Source organism: Callithrix jacchus, chromosome 2, assembly GCF_049354715.1.
Source record: "Callithrix jacchus isolate 240 chromosome 2, calJac240_pri, whole genome shotgun sequence".
NCBI classification, from domain to species: Eukaryota; Metazoa; Chordata; class Mammalia; order Primates; family Cebidae; genus Callithrix; species Callithrix jacchus.
The window spans coordinates 165,261,211-165,281,018 of NC_133503.1; the positions used below are offsets into that span (position 1 = coordinate 165,261,211).

The 19,808-nt window shown below is 35.4% G+C and overlaps 1 pseudogene; it reads left to right on the forward strand.

Moving 5' to 3' along the window:
• The first annotated feature begins 14,492 nt into the window (after positions 1 to 14,492).
• LOC144581614 (proteasome subunit alpha type-2 pseudogene) lies at positions 14,493 to 19,393 on the forward strand (annotated as a pseudogene).
• The last annotated feature ends 415 nt before the right edge of the window (positions 19,394 to 19,808 follow it).

Consider the following 19,808-nt stretch of genomic DNA (forward strand, 5'->3'; position numbering starts at 1 on the left):
AAGTTTCTGTTGTTCTTAGTTTTGTTTTGTAGGTTCCCTTTATAAAGTTAAGAAAATTCCCTTGTATCTTTTTTGTGGTTTGTTAAGAGTTTTAAATAAAAGGATATTGAATTTCTTTTTTTATTTTTTATTTTATTTAAAAAAAATATATATATTTTATTGGACTTTAGGTTCTGGGGTACATGTGAAAAACATGCAGGATTGTTGCACAGTTACATACATGGCAATGTGGTTTGCTGCCTCCATCTCATCCCCTATATCTGGTATTTCTTGCCTTGTTATTCCTCCCCAACTCCCTACACCTGCTGTCCCTCCCCTAGTACCCCCCAACAGACCTCACTGTGTTATGCTCTCCTCCTTGTATCCATGTGTTCTCATTGTCCAACAACTGCTTATGAGTGAGAACATGTGATGTTGATTTTGTTCTTGTGTTAGTTTGCTGAGAATGATGGTTTCCAGCTTCATCCATGTCCTTACAAAGGACACGAACTCATCGTTTTATTTATGGCTGCATAGTATTCCATGGAGAATATGTGCCACATTTTCCTTGTCCAGTCTATCATCGATGGGCATTTGGGTTGGTTCCAGGTCTTTGCTATTGTAAACAGTGCTACAATGAACATACATGTGCATGTGTCTTTAGAATAGAACGATTTATAATCCTTTAAATATATACCCAGTAATCGGATTGCTGGGTCAAATGGAATTTCTATTTCTAGCTCCTTGAGGAATCGCCATACCATCTTCCACAATGGTTGAACTAATTAACACTCCCACCAACAGTGTAAAAGTGTTCCTTTTTCTCCACATCCTCTCCAGCATCTGTTGTCTCCAGATTTTTTAATAATTGCCATTCTAACTGGTGTAAGATGATATCTCAATGCAGTTTTGATTTGCATTTCTCTAATGACCAGTGATGATGAGCATTTCTTCATATGTTTCTTGGCCTCATAAATGTCTTCTTTTGTTAAGTGTCTGTTCATATTCTTTGCCCACTTTTGAATGGACTTGTTTGTTTTGTTCTTGTAAATCTGTTTTAGTTCTTTGTAGATTCTGGATATTAGCCCTTTATCTGATGGGTAGATTGCAAAAATGTTTTTCCATTCTGTTGGTTGCCAGTTCATTCTAATGATTATTTCTTTTGCTGTGCAGAAGCTGTGGAGTTTGATTAGATCCCATTTGTCTATTTTGGCTTTCGTTGCCAATGCTTTTGGTGTTTTAATCATGAAGTCCTTGCTTATGCCTATGTCCTGAATGGTTTTGCCTCAGTTTTCTTCTAGGGTTTTTATGGTTTTAAGTCTTATGTTTAAGTCTTTAATCCATCTGGAGTTAATTTTACTGTAAGGTGTGAGTAAGGGGTCCAGTTTCTGCTTTCCGATCATGGCTTGCCAGTTTTCCCAACACCATTTATTAAACAGGGAATCCTTTCCCCATTGCTTGTTTTTGTTATGTTTGTCAAAGATCAGATGGTTGTAGATGTGTGGCATTGCCTCCGAGGCCTCTGTTCTGTTTCTCTGGTCTATATCTCTATTTTGGTACCAGTACCATGCTGTTTTGATTACTGTAGCCTTGCAGTATAGTTTGAAGTCAGGTAGCATGATGCCTCCAGCTTTGTTCTTTTTTCTTAGAATTGACTTGGCTATGTGGGCTCTGTTTTGGTTCCATATGAAGCTTAAGGTGATTTTTTCCAGTTCTGTGAAGAGGGTCATAGGTAGCTTGATGGGGATAGCATTGAATCTATAAATTACTTTGGGCAGTATGGCCATTTTCACAATATTGATTTTTCCTAACCTTAAGCTTGGAGTGTTTCTCCATCTTTTTGTGTCCTCTCTTTTTTCCTGGAGCAGTGATTTGTAGTTCTCCTTGAAGAACTCCTTGGTTAGTTGTATTCCTAGGTATTTTATTCTCTTTTTGTAGCAATTGTGAATGGCAGTTTGTTCTTGATTTGGCTCTCTTTAAATGTGTTATTGGTGTACAGGAATTCTTGTAATTTCTGCACACTGATTTTGTAATCTGAGACTTTATTGAAGTTTCAGAAGATTTTGAGGTGAGATGATGGAGTCTTCGACATGGCATCTGCAGAGAGAGACAATTTGACTTCCTCCTTTTGTTATTGAATACCATTTATTTCTTTTTCTTGCCTGATTGCTCTGGCTAGAACTTTCAGTACTATATTGAATAGGAGTGGTGAGAGAGGGCATCCTTGTCTAGTGCCAGATTTCAAAGGGAATGCTTCCAGTTTTTGCACATTCAGTATGATATTGCCTGTGGATTTGTTGTAAATGCTTTTATTATTTTGAGATGCGTTCCATCGATACCTAGGTTACTGAGAATTTTCAGCATAAAGGGCTGTTGAATTTTGTCAGAGAACTTCTCTGCATCTATTGAAATAATCATGTGGTTTTTGTCTTTGGTTCTGTTTATGTGGTGAATTACATGTATAGACTTGGGTATGTTGAACCAGCCTTGCATCCCCAGGATGAAGCCAATTTGATCATGATGGATAAGCTTTTTGATGTGCTGTTGCAATTGGTTTGCCAGTATTTTATTGAAGATTTTTGTATCTATGTTCATCTTGGATATTGGCCTGAAGTTTTCTTTTCTTGTTGAGTCTCTGCTGGGTTTTGGTATCAGGATGATGTTGGTCTCTTAAAATGATTTGGGAAGGATTACCTCTTTTTGGAGTATTTGGAATAGTTTCAGATGGAGTGGTATCAGTTCCTCTTTGTATGTCTAGTAAAATTCAGCTGTGAGTCCATCTGGTCCTGGACTTTTCTTGCTTGGTAGCCCATTAATTGCTGCCTCAACTTCTGCCCTTTGTATTGGTCTATGGTTTTGACTCTTTCCTGGTTTAGGCTTGGGAGGATGCAAGTGTCCAGGAAATTATCCATTTCTTCCAGGTTTACTGGTTTATGTGCATAGAGTTGTTTGTAGTAATCTCGGTTGGTAGTTTGTATTTCTGTAGAATCAGTGGTGATATCACCTTTATGGTTTTTTATTGCATCTATTTGATTCTTCTCTCTTTTCTTTTTTATTAATGTGGCTAGTGGTCTGTCTGTTTTGTTGATCTTTTCAAAAAACCAGCTCCTGGATTTATCAGTTTTTGAAGCTTTTTTTGTGTCTCTATCTCCTTTAGTTCTGCTCTGATCTTAGCTATTTCTTGTCTTTTGCTGGCTTTTCAGTTTTTCTTTTTTTTATCTTGCTCCTCTAGTTCTTTCAATTTTGATGATAGGGTGTTGGTTTTAGATCTTTCCTTGCTTCTCATGTGGCTATTTATTGCTATAAATTTTCCTCTAGACACTGCTTTAAATGTGTCCCAGGGATTCTGGTATGTTGTGTCTTCATTCTCGTTCATTTTGGAGAAAATATTTATTTCTGCCTTCATTTCATTGTTTATCCAGTCAATATTCAAGAGCCAGTTGTTCAGTTTCCATGAAGCTGTGCGGTTCTGAGTTAGTTTCTGAATTCTGAATTCTAACTTGATTGCACTGTGGTCTGAGAGACTGTTTGTTATAATTTCTGTTCTTTTGCATTTGCTGAGGAGTGATTTACTTCCAGTTATGTGGTCAATTTTAGAATAGGTGTGATGTGGTGCTCAGAAGAATGTATATTCTGTGGATTTGGGGTAGAGAGTTCTGTAAATGTCTATTAGGTTTGTTTGGTCCAGATCTGAGTTCAAGTCCTGAATATTCTTGTTAATTTTCTGTCTCATTGATCTGTCTCATATTGACAGAGGAGTGTTACAGTCTCCCACTATTATTGTGTGGGAATCTACGTCTCTTTGTAGGTTGGTAAGAACTTGCTTTGTGTATCTGGCTGCTCCTATATTGGGTACATATATATTTAGGATTGTTAGCTCTTCTTGTTGCATTGATTCTTTTACCATTATGTAATGCCCTTCTTTGTCTCTCTTGATCTTTTTTGGTTTAAAGTCTATTTCATCAGAGACTAGGATTGAATCTCCTGCTTTTTTTTGCTCTCCATTTGCTTGGTAAATCTTCCTCCATCCCTTTATTTTGAGCCTATTTGTATTCTTGCATGTGAGATGGGTTTCCTGGATACAGCACACCGATGGGTTTTGACTTTTTATCCAATTTGCCTGTCTGTGTCTTTTGATTGGGGCATTTAGCCCATTTACATTTAAGGTTAATATTGTTATGTGTGAATTTGATCCTGCCATTTTGATGATAGCTGTTTGTTTTGCCCATTAGTTGATGCAGTTTCTTCATTGTGTCTATGCTTTTTACCATTTGTAATGTTTTTGGAGTGGCTGGTACTGGTTGGTCCTTTCTATGTTTAGTGCTTCTTTCAGGAGCTCTTGTAAGGCAAGCCAGGTAGTGACAAAATCTCTGAGCAATTGCTTATTCATAAAGGATTTTATTTCTCCTTTGCTTATGAAGCATAGTTTTACTCTATACATAAGTCTAGGTTGAAAGTTCTTTTCTTTAAGGATGTTGAATATTGGCCCCCACTTTCATCTGGCTAGTAGAGCTTCTGTGTAGAGATCCACTGTGTCTGATGGGCTTCCCTTTATGGGTACCCCAACCTTTCTCTCTGGCTGCCCTTAGCATTTTTTCCTTCATTTTAATGCTGGTAAATCTGACAATTATGTGCTTTGAGGTTGCTCTTATTGAGGAATATCTTTGTGATGTTCTCTGTATTTCCTGGACTTGAATGTTGGCCTGCCTTGCTAGGTTGGGGAAGTTCTCATGGATAATATCCTGAGGAGTGTTTGCCAGCTTGGATTCATTCTCTCTGTCACATTCAGGTACACCTATAAAATGTAGATTAGGTCTTTTCATATCATGCCATATTTCTTGGAGGCTTTGTTCATTTCTTTTCACTTTTTTTCTCTAATCTTGCCTTCTTGTTTTATTTCATTGAGTTGATCTTCAGTCTCTGATATCCTTTCTGCTGCTTGGTCAATTTGGCTATTGAAACTTGTGTATGCTTTGCAAAATTATTCTGTTGTATTTTTCAGCTCCATCAATTCATTTATATTCTTTTCTAAGCTGTTTATTCTCATTAGCATTTTGGCAAATCTTTTTTCAAAGTTCTTAGTTTCTTTGCACTGGGTTAGAACATGTTCTTTTGGTTCAGAGAAGTTTGTTATTACCCACTTTCTGAAGCCTGTTTCTGTCAATTCATCAGACTCATTCTCCATCCAGCCTGTTCCCTTGCTGGTGAGGAGTTGTGATCCCTTGGAGGAGAAGAGGCATTCTGGTTTTGGGTGTTATCATCATTTTTGTGCTGGTTTCTTCCCATCTATGTGGAATTATCTATCTGTGGTCTTTGTAGTTGGTGAGTTTCGGATGGGGTCTCTGAGTGGACATCCTTTTTGTTGATGATGAAGTTATTTCTTTCTGTTTTTTAGTTTTCCTTCTATTGGTCAGGGTCTTCTGCTTTAGGACTGCTGGAGGTTGACTCTAGATCCTGCTTTCCTGGTGATCACCTGCAGTGGCTGCAGAAGAGTATTGTTGTTGCCAGTTTCTTCTTCTGTTATCTTTGTCCCAGAAGGATGCCTCCCAGATGTCAGCCTGAGGTCCTCCTTTTGAGGTGTCTTTTTGGACATACAGGGGTCAGGGAGCTGCTTGAGGAGACAGTCTTGCCATTTGTTTGATTTTGATGTACCTGTGCATAGATTTCCTTCAGTTTATACTGTTTGAAATTTGCTGAGCATTTTGAATTTTTATAATTATGTCTTTTGCCAAGTTTAGAAGGGTTGTTTGTTTTGTTGTTGTTGTGTTTTTTTAGAGATGGGGTCTTATTATGTTACCCAGGCTGAATTTTAACTCCTGGGTCCAGACAATCATCCTACCTCAGTCTCCTGAATAGCTGGGACTATAATCACTCACTATGACACCCAACTCAATTTTAGAAGTTTTAAAAATGCATTATCACTTTAAATATTTCTCTGCATCAAGTTTTCTTTCCTTTTGAGATTCTGATGATATAAATAGTAGCCCTTTTGATATTTTGCCACAGGTCTTTAAGATTCTGTTCATTGAATTTTTATAAAATAAAACAGTTGTTCGGATAATTTCAAGTTCATTGATTATTTTCTCTGTTGTGGCCATTCTCTATTGAGTCCATACAGTGAATTGCTATTTTGATTGTTGTATTTTTTAGTTCTAAAGTTTTCATTTAATTCTTTTTTAATATTTAAGATTTGTGTGAAACTAAGGTGTAATAAATTACATGTCCAAACCTATTCACAAACTTTCCTGTTTGTGTGTATAAAATTTATGGATTTAAATAAGGGGTAAGCTTTAATAAGTCATTGTCAAATGTAGAAGTTAATTCATGTCCAAACCAAAGACTCCTCGTGCAGTGCGATATATTAAAAATTTAAGCAATACTTCCAAAAGTTAGCATTGAGAAATTGTCAGAGGTGATACTGGCATTTTATTTTCCAATAACCCCTAGAAAGCTTTTCTTCAGTTCCCTGGCTATAAAAAGAATTGAAGAAAGAAAGAATAAAAGATGAAAATTTTAACTTTTAGGGGTGATTGGTATGGTAGACCACATCTAAAATGTGATGCTTATGAGGTGTTAGTTACTGGATGTCCCTGAGATAATTTTAAAAATAATATATTTTGAGTTTAGATATCCCATATTTCTTTTTGGACAGTTAATAATTTATATTTTTTTGTTGAGGTATTTTTAGAGGAGTGATTTTTAAAGCATGTTGTAATGTTCATAATGAAAAAAAGATAGTGCTAATTCTGTATGTCTATTAAAAGAAATTATTAATAATACTTAGAGCAAACATTTATTGAACAATCACTATATTCCAGATACTTTTTTAAAAGACTGTCTTTATATGAATTAGTTAAATTGAGAATAAAATAATTAAATATATTAATTGAATGAGATAGATAAGCTTATTATTTCAATATTAAAAATTAGAACACTGAGGCACAGATAACCTGCTTAGTTGCTTCAGGTCACCAAAATGACAAGCATAGAATTCAGGATTCAACCTGAGTACCTTCATTCCATATTTTTCTTTTTATCTTATTTTCCTGCCACTGAATACTATTGAGTACCTACTTTATATATGCTAGCCACAGGAATACAGAGATTAAAAGAAGCAATACCTCTCTAAAGTATATTTGGGAAACAGACATACAGACAGATAAATGGAATATAGTATAATAATAATTAGCATTGCAAAGGTATGTACATATGTGCTGGGGAGGAAAGTGAGAAAATGCAGAATCTACTTAAGAAAGTTAGATCAGGCATCACAGAGAATGTAACAAATAGCTTTCTCTCAGGCATTGCAAGGAGACAAATGCATTTTAACCAAAACACAGTATGAATACATTCGGGAGATGTGCTTGTAATGCTTTATAAAATCAGAACAATTTTGTCTGTGTGTACATATATCTTAACTAGGTTCAAAGTTGTATTGGTCAAGGTTCAGTTGCAGAAAACTAAAACCATTTGAGCTAGTTTAATAAAAGGAGATTTAATCTAGGGAATTGAATGCTTTCAATATCATGAGTTAGAGTATAGGCTCTGAGCTAAACTTCCAGATATGAATCCCAGGAAAGCATCACAGAACTGGCCTGACAAGGACATTGCATCCTCTGCTATGATCAGCAAGTGGAGAACATCATCTTTCAGCTTAGGAATTAGAAAGCTTCTGCCTAACTCCTGGTGCCAGCACAAACAGTCTTGGCAGCAATCCATGGATCAGAAAACCAACACCCCAACTGTTGGCTCTAAAACCCCTCCAGTGTCCTCTATGCCAACAAAATGAATTCATACTCTCTTAACAGGCATTAAGTGAGGGACTACTCATTGCAAGTTCTACTACTGCTGCTTTGGAAATCCAACCACCACCACTATCAGCCTTACCAGCAGAATTATCTGAAGCAGCAGAACAGGGGCCTCTTTCTTACTCTGTTTCCCAAATCTTAATCCCATCTGGATCTAAATCATAGTTTGAAATTGAGCTGCAAGAAGTCTGAGAAATATCATTTTGTTTTAGTTTCCTGTTTCTGCATTATAGGAAGGCATAGGGAAAAGGGCTGAAAGATTGTTGAGGTAGTTGCTCTGCAATGTCTGCCGTAGACATATAGGTGGTGGAAAGATGAATGGAAATGCCAGAATTCTTCATCCTATGAATAATATCTTAAGTGTCATCAACTTTGTATTTTACATACTGTTTTTCTGATGATGTGTCTTTTTTGCATTTTTGATTTAAACTTCTGTTGTTTCCAGAGCTTGTGTTTTTCCCTTTGAATAGTGTTGATTATAATAATATTATGATGACAAATGATCTGTTGAGCTTGAATAGTAGAAATAGTATTAAATACAGTCATGCATTGCATTACACCATTTTGGTCAACAAATGAACTGCAGATACTAAAGGGGTTGAATAAGATTATAACAGAGCTGAATAATTGCTATCACCTAGTGACACTGTAGCTATCCCAAGTAGCAGAGCAAGGGACTACTCACATGTTTTTAGTCATGCTGTTATAAACAAACCTGTGCTGCCAGGAATCTACAAGTGTAGCACATACAGTTATACATAGTACATAATACTGGGTGATGATAATAAACAACTATGTTACTGGTTTTTGTTTTATTATGTTATAGTTTTTATTGTATTTTTAGAATGTATTTCTTCTACTTATTAGAAGAAAAAAAGCTAACTATAAAATAGCCTCAGACAGCTCCTTCGGAGTTCTTCCAGAGAACGCATTGTAAGAGATGACAGCTACATGCATGTTACTACCTGTGAAGGCCTTCCGGTTGGACAAAATTTGGAAATGGAAGACCGTGTTATTAATGATCCTGATCCTATGTAAGCCCAGGCTAATGTGTATGTTTGTGTCTTAGTTTTTAGCAAAAACTCTAAACAGTAAAAAAAAAAAAAAAAAAAAACCTAATAACAGAAAAACCTTATTGAATAAGTATATAAGAAAAAAAGTGTTTGTGTTTTAAGCTAAGTGTAATTATGAGAGAGTTAAAAAGTTAAAAAAATTACACAGTCCAGAAGAAAAAGTTACAGTAAGCTAAGGTTAATTTGTTACTGAAGACAGAAAATTAAAGAATAAATTTAGTGTAGCCTAAGTGTACCCAGTTTAAACATTACTGACACTACCATAGTATACAGTATTGTCCTAAGCCTTCACTCATCACTCACAAACTCAAGTCAATTCTAGTCCTGTAAGCTCTATTCATGGTCAATGCTTTATTCAAGTATATCATTTTTGTCCTATATTGAGTTATGTGTAGACACACAAAAATACCATTTTGTTACAATTACCTACAAGATTCAGGTCAGTTACATATTGTTCAGATTTGCATCCTATGAGCAATAGCCTAGGAGCATAGTAGGCTACACAATCTAGCCTACATGACAGGTAGGTATACTGTCATGTACGTATACTCTGTGATGTTCACATGACAAAATAACAACACATTTCTCAGAATGTGTCCCTGTGGGTCAAATGACTCATGACTGTAATCGTGAATCCAGTAGGTTGTTAAGCTGAGTAAAACCATTTAGATTGAAACATTCGCTCTCAGCTACAGCATTGTCTTAGTGAAGAAAGTAGTCCTGTGTGGCAGTTCCTCCCAAATGCCTCACCCCAAACTTCCTGCAATGCCTCAGTCATTAACTCAGGTATTTATTGAACATTTAACATGTGCAATGGCTATTCAAGATGTTATAACATTTGGAATTTATATTTATGTATTACTTTATAGCCCTCTTGCAATGTGCCTTTCTATTTATTTTATTGCATGTAATATTAACAACTAGTTTATTTTGCAAAAGAAACTGAGACCTAAAGACTTTACTGAGAATACTAACCAAAATGAATATGCTCCATTGGTTATTTGATTTTGTGAAATGTATTGACTATGATCAGTGCCATTCATATCCTAAAACTGAATCAATTTTGTCTTTACTTGTGATTTTTTGACATACATGGTATTTGATTTATGTGGAAATGAGAACATTCTGACTAAAGATCTTGTTACTTTCATATGAATCATAGGAAAATTGTGGTATTTTATAAGTAATGGCTATTATCTCAATTGCCAAGCAGTTTCCTTCAAAAGATTTCTATAAAAATTGGTACCTTACATTTTATCTTACTCAAATGCATTGAACAATGTATTTCTCTCATTCAACAATGAGTCTACTATATAAGTCGCACACAAAACAGTTTATTATTTAGTGTTATACTCATAAATTTAATTATGACAAAGTTGCCAATACTACATAATTTTATTTGGTTTAGATTATAAAGATTTTATATGCCATTAAATCCATTGATATTCTTTTGTCTTTTTTATTTCTTTTATTTACATTTCTATGAAAAGGGACAAAATATGAATGAGTGGTTATGTAATTCATAGTTTTGAGAAATTCTAACTTTTTCTAAGCAAATATTTAAAAATTAAATTTATCTGCATACCAACCATCATATCCTGAAACAATCTAATGGATTTTTCACAAAACAATTTTTTAAACCTAAAAGTTGATATAGTTCTGATTAAACAATTTGTTAGCTTTCTTTTCTCTTCCTGGTGTCAATCAATGAAACAAAAAAAAAATCAAGGAAATCTCTCTTTCTCTTTTCCTCCCTCCCTCCCTCCCTTCTTTCTTCTCTCTCATTTAGTCCATCACCCAGTTTTTACTTTTGTGGTGATTTGTGGCATTCTAGATGTTATTGATAAACAAATGACTATAAAACAGAAGACAGAGTTAAAGCAAGATAAATTTGGCCTGAGAAAGACTCCGTACTTCTATATTTGAGTTCTTGTGGATAAACAGTAACCTAGCTTAATAGACAAAATTGAAAACCTAACTTAATAGTATTCACCTGTAACAATGGCTGAGTGTTGGCCGATCCAGTGGCCATACTTCAACCACTCATATACTGCCAAATGTTCAAACTGCATTCAAATAAAGTAAACACCAAGCTGCAACCAGTCTTACTGTTTCTGTACCACACTTCCAATTTCTGTTTGTCAGTTGCCTTTTTTGTCTATAAATTTTTTCTGACCACAAGGACCATAAGGCACCCCTGGAGTCTCTGTGAATCTGCTGTAATTCTGGGGGCTGCCTGTTTTGCAAACTTTTCATTGTTCAATTAAATTCCTTTAAATTAATTTGGCTGAAGTTTTTTTTTTTATCAGATGTATCAGAAGTGGGATTTGAAGTGGAGCTTCTAGCAACCCCCAGGAGCACTGAGTCAACATGCAAGGTACCTGTAGAACTCAGTTGTGTCCACTAATCTCTCAGAGAAGCTGTGGATTGTGGTACACTCCCTTTCGGATTTCAGAGCTCCATGGATTTGTGTTTTGTGTTCTCCGAGTTTCTTTGAGCAAATTTCTGATCCAAACTGGGTTAAGAATCATGACAGAAACTGGACTGGGTCCAGGAATGAATTTTATCTGGGAATTAACTGGTTTTAATCCAGTTAGAGTCCTCTTACATCTGACTGGATCAGAAAGGAACTGGTAGTGAGCAGTAACATTGCAGGGGTTTTAAAATTTGTCTTTTGAGAAGTCACAGGGATTTTTGTGTTCCACCCCTGTGTTTCATTTTTCCTGTGTGCTTAGGTAAGAACTAAAAAAAACATTGGCTAAGTTAATCAAGAGAATCTGAGAGTAAAGTCAATATTTTAGGTAAGAATGGGCTTCTTAATTTCTGGAAAACTGAATTCCTTCTGTTATATTAAGGCACATTAAGCCTGGGAGGCAGCCTGTCCTACAGAAATGCCAAAAGTATTACTAAAGATAACTTACAGTGGAACATAACAGCAATGAACAGCAATGCATTGAAGTACATTTAAAAACAAGGGCTCTCAGTAAAGTCCAAGTGAAGAATGGGTTTGGCACTACAGCATGTCAACTGCTATTCTCTTTGGAATAGTCTGCCTTGCACTCTTTCCTGATAGCTGTGGGTGATAGGATTGGGCAGGTACATGCTTGTGAAACATGGGGAGCTTTTTCCTCCCTAAAAAGGGGAATTGAGAGATGAATGGACTGCTGGAAAAGATCCCTTTGCTACCAAAAAGCAGCTGCCTGAACTTTTTAGTGTTGCTGCAATGTGTGGGTCTTCTCTGGCCTCCCTGATCATTTCACCTTCCCTACCCTTCCACAGGCAATGCTTTCTTCTCTCTCCTTTCCATTTACCTTTTCTATTAGTCAAGACAACCATTTTGCCCAGAGACCACATGTTGAAAATCCTGGTCAGAGGTTGTATTAATGATGATGGGGCCCAACCAGGGGCAAATTTAAGCCTTGCCAGTTTGATATTGGGTGCTAAGCAGAGTGGCTAATATCTATGTTTTATCAAACATATTTTACTCTGGCCAGAACATAGAAATGTAATTTTTCTTTATTATGCAGGTTGGCCCCAGTGCAATGATACAGCAAACTGAGTCAGTAGGGCCACTTAGGGAAAGGGAACCCAGAAGCCTGGCATGCTGGCAAAAAGGTAAGAATTTCTTACCAGTTAGATTTTTGGCTTCTATCTCTGTGTACAGTTGAATGAATGGTAAAAATTACTGTTTAGCTCTTCTTTAAAGTTTTGATTAATGTGAAAAGGAATTCTGGGGATAGTCTTAAACTAACGTATTTATGCTATGAATTTGTTTTTCTAGGTTGAAGGGTACCTTAGGATAAAACATGGACTTAGGCCTTCATAAGTTTGCTGCTCAAGAGAGCCCACCAAGCTGGTCAATAACAAACTTTCCTGCAGGTCCCTGAAACAAACAAAAAAACTGGATTGGACTTCTACCTTGTTTTATGTCCTTGGGAACTTGACTTTGTAACCATGTGGCAGTATATTCTCTTGGTCTTTGCCTTCCAGGGAACAAGAATTTTAGGGTTTATATCATAGTTAGCTCTAAAACTTATCTTTAGTTAAAAGCTTTTGCAAGTTTAAAAAGAACTACTCTATAGATTCCTTTTGGGAAGGACAGTAGAGACTGCTCTGTGCTGTAGCTCAGAATTGGAAGTAAGTCCTTTTTGGTTTAATATCTACATAACCTTGTCTTGTATCTTCTCCTCTATGAACTATCTTAAATTTTTCTTTCTCTGAGTACCTGGGAGGTTACCTTTGTTAAATTCAAAAGCCAGAATTATTGACTGGCCTCGCTAAAATTGGGTGATAATAAATTTTAAAAGGATTTTATTAAAGAGTACTATGGTTAAAATTCAGCTTAATTAAAAGTGGATATTCAAGCTCTAACAGGAACTCCTTGGGAAAAACAGGAGGCACCTGAAACCCCTTTTCTGGCCCTGTTCTTCCAAGGGTTCCACGCTAAAGCCAATAACCGATTAAGAAACTACAAACTGTCAAATAAAAAATCTGACAACTACTGAAGTAATCTTCTTCTGTCTGTGTGATTATATAGGTGTTGTGTGTAATGTAAAAGAGCTCTAAGTAATTAATTGGCTTAAACAAAAATAAGCACTTAAATCAAATATTTTGAAAGCAAAATAAAAACTATAATGCCTTTCATTTATGTAACTTTAGTAATCTTTAAGAAATAAAAATAGCTTTAAAGATTATTGATAAAATAAAGACAGTTTGTCTAAATCATATAGCTCAGATTTTAGGTTTGCTAAATGCTTTAAGATCATAAACTGCTTTGACTTTTGAAAATTTTTCAAATTGTTTTGGAGACATTAAATTCTAAATAAGACCTACAAATATATGGAGTTAGCCATGCCCCATAGCTATGCAAAGAAAGTTATAAAGAAAAGAAATTTTATATAAGAAATAATGTTCTATTATGGAAAATTCTTGTCCCAAAGTAAAATGACTAGTTTTAAAAAGAGGGATGTTTAAGGCAAGTCAGAAAGTCAAAACATGTCATACGTGGCCTGTGTAAGTCGTGAAAGAATTAATGACAAGAAATTTATGCCAGAAACGTACAATTTAAAGGTGATTAAGCCTCCTAAATGCTTCATAAAATGCCACTATGACTCTTAACTGTACATCTTTCCTGTTTTACAGCTAGGCAAGGTGTGGGATATGTGGCGTTAGACACTGAAAAGAGTCAGACATTATCTACATTTCTCTCTGGGTCCTAAACTCCATAGCTAGTACATAATTAAAATCCCTTACTCATCAAGGTTTTTACCAAAAGTAAAAGTTGCTAAGAGTTAACATTGTAATATGTGGCTGAGATTACTAAAAAATATAGGTTTACATGCAAGGTGTGTAAGGAGAATGAAATGTGATTTTTTGTAAGAGATTATAAGAGAGTGTGGGAATGTAAATTTTTGCCTAGGTTGGAGAGTTAGAGATTTGTTTTAAATTAAATAAAGTTTGAACAAGTTGTGGAAGGTTTATGAAAATGAATTATAAGAGATCCTATGTGTGAATATATTGGCTAAATTTAAAATGGCATTATTCAGGTTTTGTTTTCATAAACTGAACATTGGAATAGAAGTACAACAGGGTTTTCTTAGAACAATATTTTGCTCTGAGAAAAAAATTGTAAAGGGCTGTAAAAGGTTTGTAAAAATTTTACCTTATGATCAAACTAATTAAAAGCTGAATAGATTTATAAAATGCTATTTAAAAACAAGCTTTAACATTAAAAATACACTAATGGAAACATAACATTTGATTTTCTTTCTTAAAAAGGATTTTTATGTAACATTAAAAGATAACAAAAGGTTTTTGTTTACCTTTTAAGTAAACTACAAAAGAAAAAGGGGAGCAGGGAAAGAAAACGGACAGTCAGTTGGCTTCATGCTATCTTCATTGGGTCTTGTTTGGAAAGCTGAGTCTCTTCTCTATCAGAATAATGCTTTTTCCTTTTTTGAGGCTCCTTGGGTGAAGATGGTAGCGTGCAGTTACAGCTTTTCACTGACTACATTCAGTTCTCTAGTAAACTTGTCCAGATTGAATATGCTTTGTTTCCTGTAGCTGGAGTTGCCCAGTCAGTGGGAATTAAAGCTGCAAATGGTGTGGTATTAGCAAATGAGAAATAACAGAAATCCATTCTGTATGATGAGCGAAATGTACACAGAATGGAACCAATGACCAAGCATATAGATTTGGTGTACAGTGGCATGGGCCAAGGTTACAAAGTGCTTGTGAACAGTGCTCAAAAACTAGTTCAACAATGCTATTTTGTATACCAAGAACCTATTCCCACAGCTTATCTGGTACAGAGAGGTAGCTTCTGTGATGCAAGAATGTACTCAGGGGGTGTTTGTTCATTTGGAGTTTCTTTATTTATTTGTGGTTGGAATGAGGGATGACCATATTTATTTCAGTCAGATCCATCTGGAGCTTACTTTGCTAGAAAGCTACAGCAATGAGAAAAAACTATGTGGATGGAAAAACTTTCCTTGAGAAAAGATATGGTGAAGATCTGGAACTTGAAGATGGTATTCATACAGCCATCTTAACCCTAAAGGAAAGTTTTGAAGAGTAAATGACAGAGGATAACATAGAAGTTGGAATCTGCAATGCAACTGAATTTAGGAGGCTTACTCCAACTGAAGTTAAGGATTACTTGGCTGCCATAACGTAACCATGAAGTGACTGAAAAGTCCAGAATTTCAGATTATCTACTTAAATATGTTTAAAGCATGTTTTGTTTTGCAGAATTTTTACATACTTATTTCTACTTGGTTGAAATTGACTGTTTTTAAAATGAAACTTATATATCCTAATAAACAGCTAAACCCACTTTCTGGCCTTTTAGGAGTTGCTAAAATTTTAACAGTTACTTTCTGCTTTTTGTCATAGTTGATTTCTGAAGACTATATTGCAAAGCAGAATGATGAAATCATTTTTTAGTTGTCAAGTAATTTTGGTTAAGTCAAATCTTATTGCTCTTTTCACTACCAGATGTTGCCTGTGTTTCCACAAAGCAAAGTGCTGATTTTGGTAAAAACATCACTGCTTCTAGAGCTGGGAGGATCTGCACACTTTTATGAATTCATAGGACAAAAAAAGAAGCATAGGTGCTTTTAGATAACATTAGGTATTGGTCAGTGAAATCCTAGGGTGCTCTGTGAGATTGTACTGTGGCTATGAAGAGTGGTAAGCCCAACAGGTCTCCATGGGAGTAAATAAAAATGTAAGTAAATAAACAATGGTTTACTGGTTCAAAATAAGTTGGAATTATCATTTTGGCTAATGAGTGACTTATGGTAACCTAAGATTCTATTTTGTAATATCCAATGTTATTAAACCTTTACTATTTAACAAACATTTCAAAATCAAGCTCTAGATTATCATGTGAAATCAGCCAATATTAAATTGGTTTAAATAAACAATTTGGATAAACTCCATGGTCTGGGTCATATTACCTATGATAATCCATTAGTTATCAGTGCTATGTACCTAAATTGGAAAAACAACTGATATTCAAGAGGACCTAACTTCAATGTTAAGCATGGACTTTTGAAGAACCAGGACAGCCACTTTGTCATCCCTGAGTCCTTAAAACTTTTGTTATTAAAGGTTCTGCATTCCATGACTCATTATGGAAAAGATAAAGTGATCCAAATTAAATATATTGATGTGGTGACTTATAAACTGCAGAAATAGTTTAAAACCAATGTTTGATTCCATATTCCTGGGAAAACAATAAAAGTGGAAGGTACATTTGGCTTCCTGATGGGCCGTTTAAACATTTATAAAGGGATTTCATTCAATTGTCATTTTCAGTACATGTTTTCTGGTTGTATAAAGGTTTCCCATGCAAGATGGCTGATGTTATAACAGTAGATTATTATGCTGTGCTATGTTTTCACCAGGTAAAGAAAACTTTTTGTGGTTCACTGAGGAGAATCCCTTCACAGTCTAGAACCCAAAGATTGCATCTTCTAAAAACATCAGAGATAGACTGTCTTTGCCATTCCCACTACCGCAAAACTTTAGAGCCCTGAACCTTGAATTCATAAGCTCACAACTGAGAAGGGTCTCTCCACACTCCTAGAACTGTACATCCATTGGAAACCTTAAGGTAAAAATAACTAGGAAAGTTTCTCCCAAGAAGAAGATGGCATCCTTGATGTGAACAGCTTTTCCCATGATCACGAATCAAGACTTCTACTATCACAAGACTCTTACCTTTGAGTGTTTTTCCTTTGTTTATGACTCTATGAAAAATGGAAATAAAAGGGGGTCTATTATGTGCACTTATAGAGTATGCTTTTATTTGTGAGGGATTTTGCAGCCAGTATTATACATGAATAACCTTATACTTTAATAGATAAAAGATGAAGGGCAAATGAGAAATTTGGTGGTACATATGTTGGCCCATAATCAGTCAAAACTCCTCTTAACCCACAACATGAATTAAAGAGAACATTGGCAAGTGGCCGTCACTCTTCTAGAAGAACATTATTCGTTAGGCCCCTCTTCCATGGTTTAGAATAAACAAGGTAATAATTAGAAATGTTGCCTTCACAATAGGCTCTATAGCAAATTCAACTTTAAAGGCTATCATTACCCAACAGACTTCAAATTCTTTTTGAAATTTATGCTAAATAATACAATTGGCTAAACAGAAACGCAACTGCGCAGCTGCTGACACGTGTGGCCTATGGAGAAATACATCAAATGTAGATTATAAAAATTCAGTTGTAGGGGATTAATAAAAAGGACACTTAGTCAAGTGAGTAGACTCTTCATCTAGCTCATTTTTTAATCTATTTGATTGTATGTGGTTTGCTTTATGGGGACTTTGGGTAAGGCACATATTCCAAACTCTTGGTAATATCCTAATAGCCATAGTAATAGTCTCCCTGGTGCACTGTAATCTCTCAAAGGTTTTAAATGTTTTCATGCAGCCATCTCTATAATGTCAAATGGTCTCTCTTCAACTGGAATGACCAAAGCTGAAAGAAATGTGTGACATGAGGATACCATAACCTATGAATGACATACTGAGACTGGAAACCCAAAATAATAGCCGAGAGTGGCACCAAGGCCTTAAGTTTTGGTCCCACTCTCACCTAAGTAAGAACCTGGCCAAAAAAGGGGAAGTTTTTTTAAAACAAAATTATGGGAGGCCATTATTTTGGACTGAGCTCATGCACTAGGCCCCAGCAAGCAAAACCAAACAAAATGGAGGCACTTATGCTAAATGTGACATAACCAAACCAAGGCTTTAGAAAATATGTAGATCCTAGAACAGATTGGGTTTCGGTTTTTTTCCTGTACATAGGACGTTCCAGCATAAGGAGGTACCCTCTACTCAGTCCTTATTCTCTCCTTGCAAAACCCACTGTTATACTATTGAAACTCCCAGTGAGTTTCAAAACCATGTAAGTATATTCACTGTAGGCATAGTAACATCAATGACTAATATTTTAGTCTCTCAAACTTGAGAAAATGACCAAAATGGGGGAATTGTTACAGCACACTAAATATGGCCTGAGAAAAACTTCACATTTCTACATTTGAGTCCTTGTGGATAAACTGTAACCTAGCTTAATAGTCAGACAAAATTGAAAACCTAACTCAATAGTATGCACCTATAATAATGGCTGAATGTTGGCCAATTCCAGCAGCCATAGTTCAACCACTCATAGACTGCTGAATGTTCAAACTGCATTCAAATAAGGCAAAAATGAAGCTTAACCAATCTCACTGTTTCTGTACCTCACTTCCAATCCCTGTAAGTCACTTTACCTTTTTTGTCTATAAATTGGTTCTGACCATGAGGACCATGAGGCACCTATGGAGTCTCTGTGAATCTGCTGTGATTCTGGGGGTTGCCCAATTCACAAATTGTTCATTGCTCAATTAAACTCCTTTTAATTAACTTGGCTGAAGTTTTTCTTTTATCAGTGAAAATATGTTATCTAAATGGAAGCCATCAAAACTAAAACAAAACAAGAAAACCAAGGGCCTTGTACAACTGCTATACAATGTATAAGGAAAATATATACCTTTACTCTGATACAAAATATGAAAATAAGTAAAACAAGATTAGTAGAGATGATAAAACTCACTCTACATCTTCTCACTTGATCAATACAGATAATGACCAGGGTCTATCTAGTTTCCTAAACAAATTAATTTGCTTTCTTATGTGCAAATATATGACTAAAATGTAGTAATGGGGTGGAAAAGTAAACTTTTTCTGTCCGTTTCTCACATGAATTGAAATCTGAGCTGTGGTAAATGTGGAATAGCTTTCTCATGGTTTATGTAATCAACTGCTTAGATGACTGCATAGGGTGCCTCTAATTCTTTATATCTGGAATCACAAACCCAATTCTAGAGTTTGTGAGCAGTCTAGTTTCCAATGAGGAAGGAGTTAAACACCTTAGTGTTGCCAGCATTATAATACTAGCAAAACACTTGTATAATATATGCTATGTGCCAGGTACCATGTTGAACATGAATATGTATATATTCACTTACTATTCAAACTCATGAAGTTAACACTATTATCTGCATTTTATAGATTTGAAAACTGAAGCACAGAGAGCAAAAGTAACTTGCCCACAGTCACATATCTATTATATCACAGAGCTGGGATTCAAATCTAGACAGGCTGGTTTCAAAGTTGAGGCTCTCAACTGCTGCACCATTTGCCGCTTCTATATTATACTGCTTCCATATTAAGTCAGCTCCTTTGGTCTTGCTCTTAACTTTTGGCCTGTAGTATACTGTTCTTTCCTAGTTACTACTACCAGTATTGATAATAATATACTACTATTTTGTTATTAAAATAACTTTATATGTGAAAAACCTTTTTAATTTAAATATATAGGTTAATTGATCATTATAACGTTCAAATGGAGAGGTCAAAGTGAGCATTGTTATGCTACACAGATGA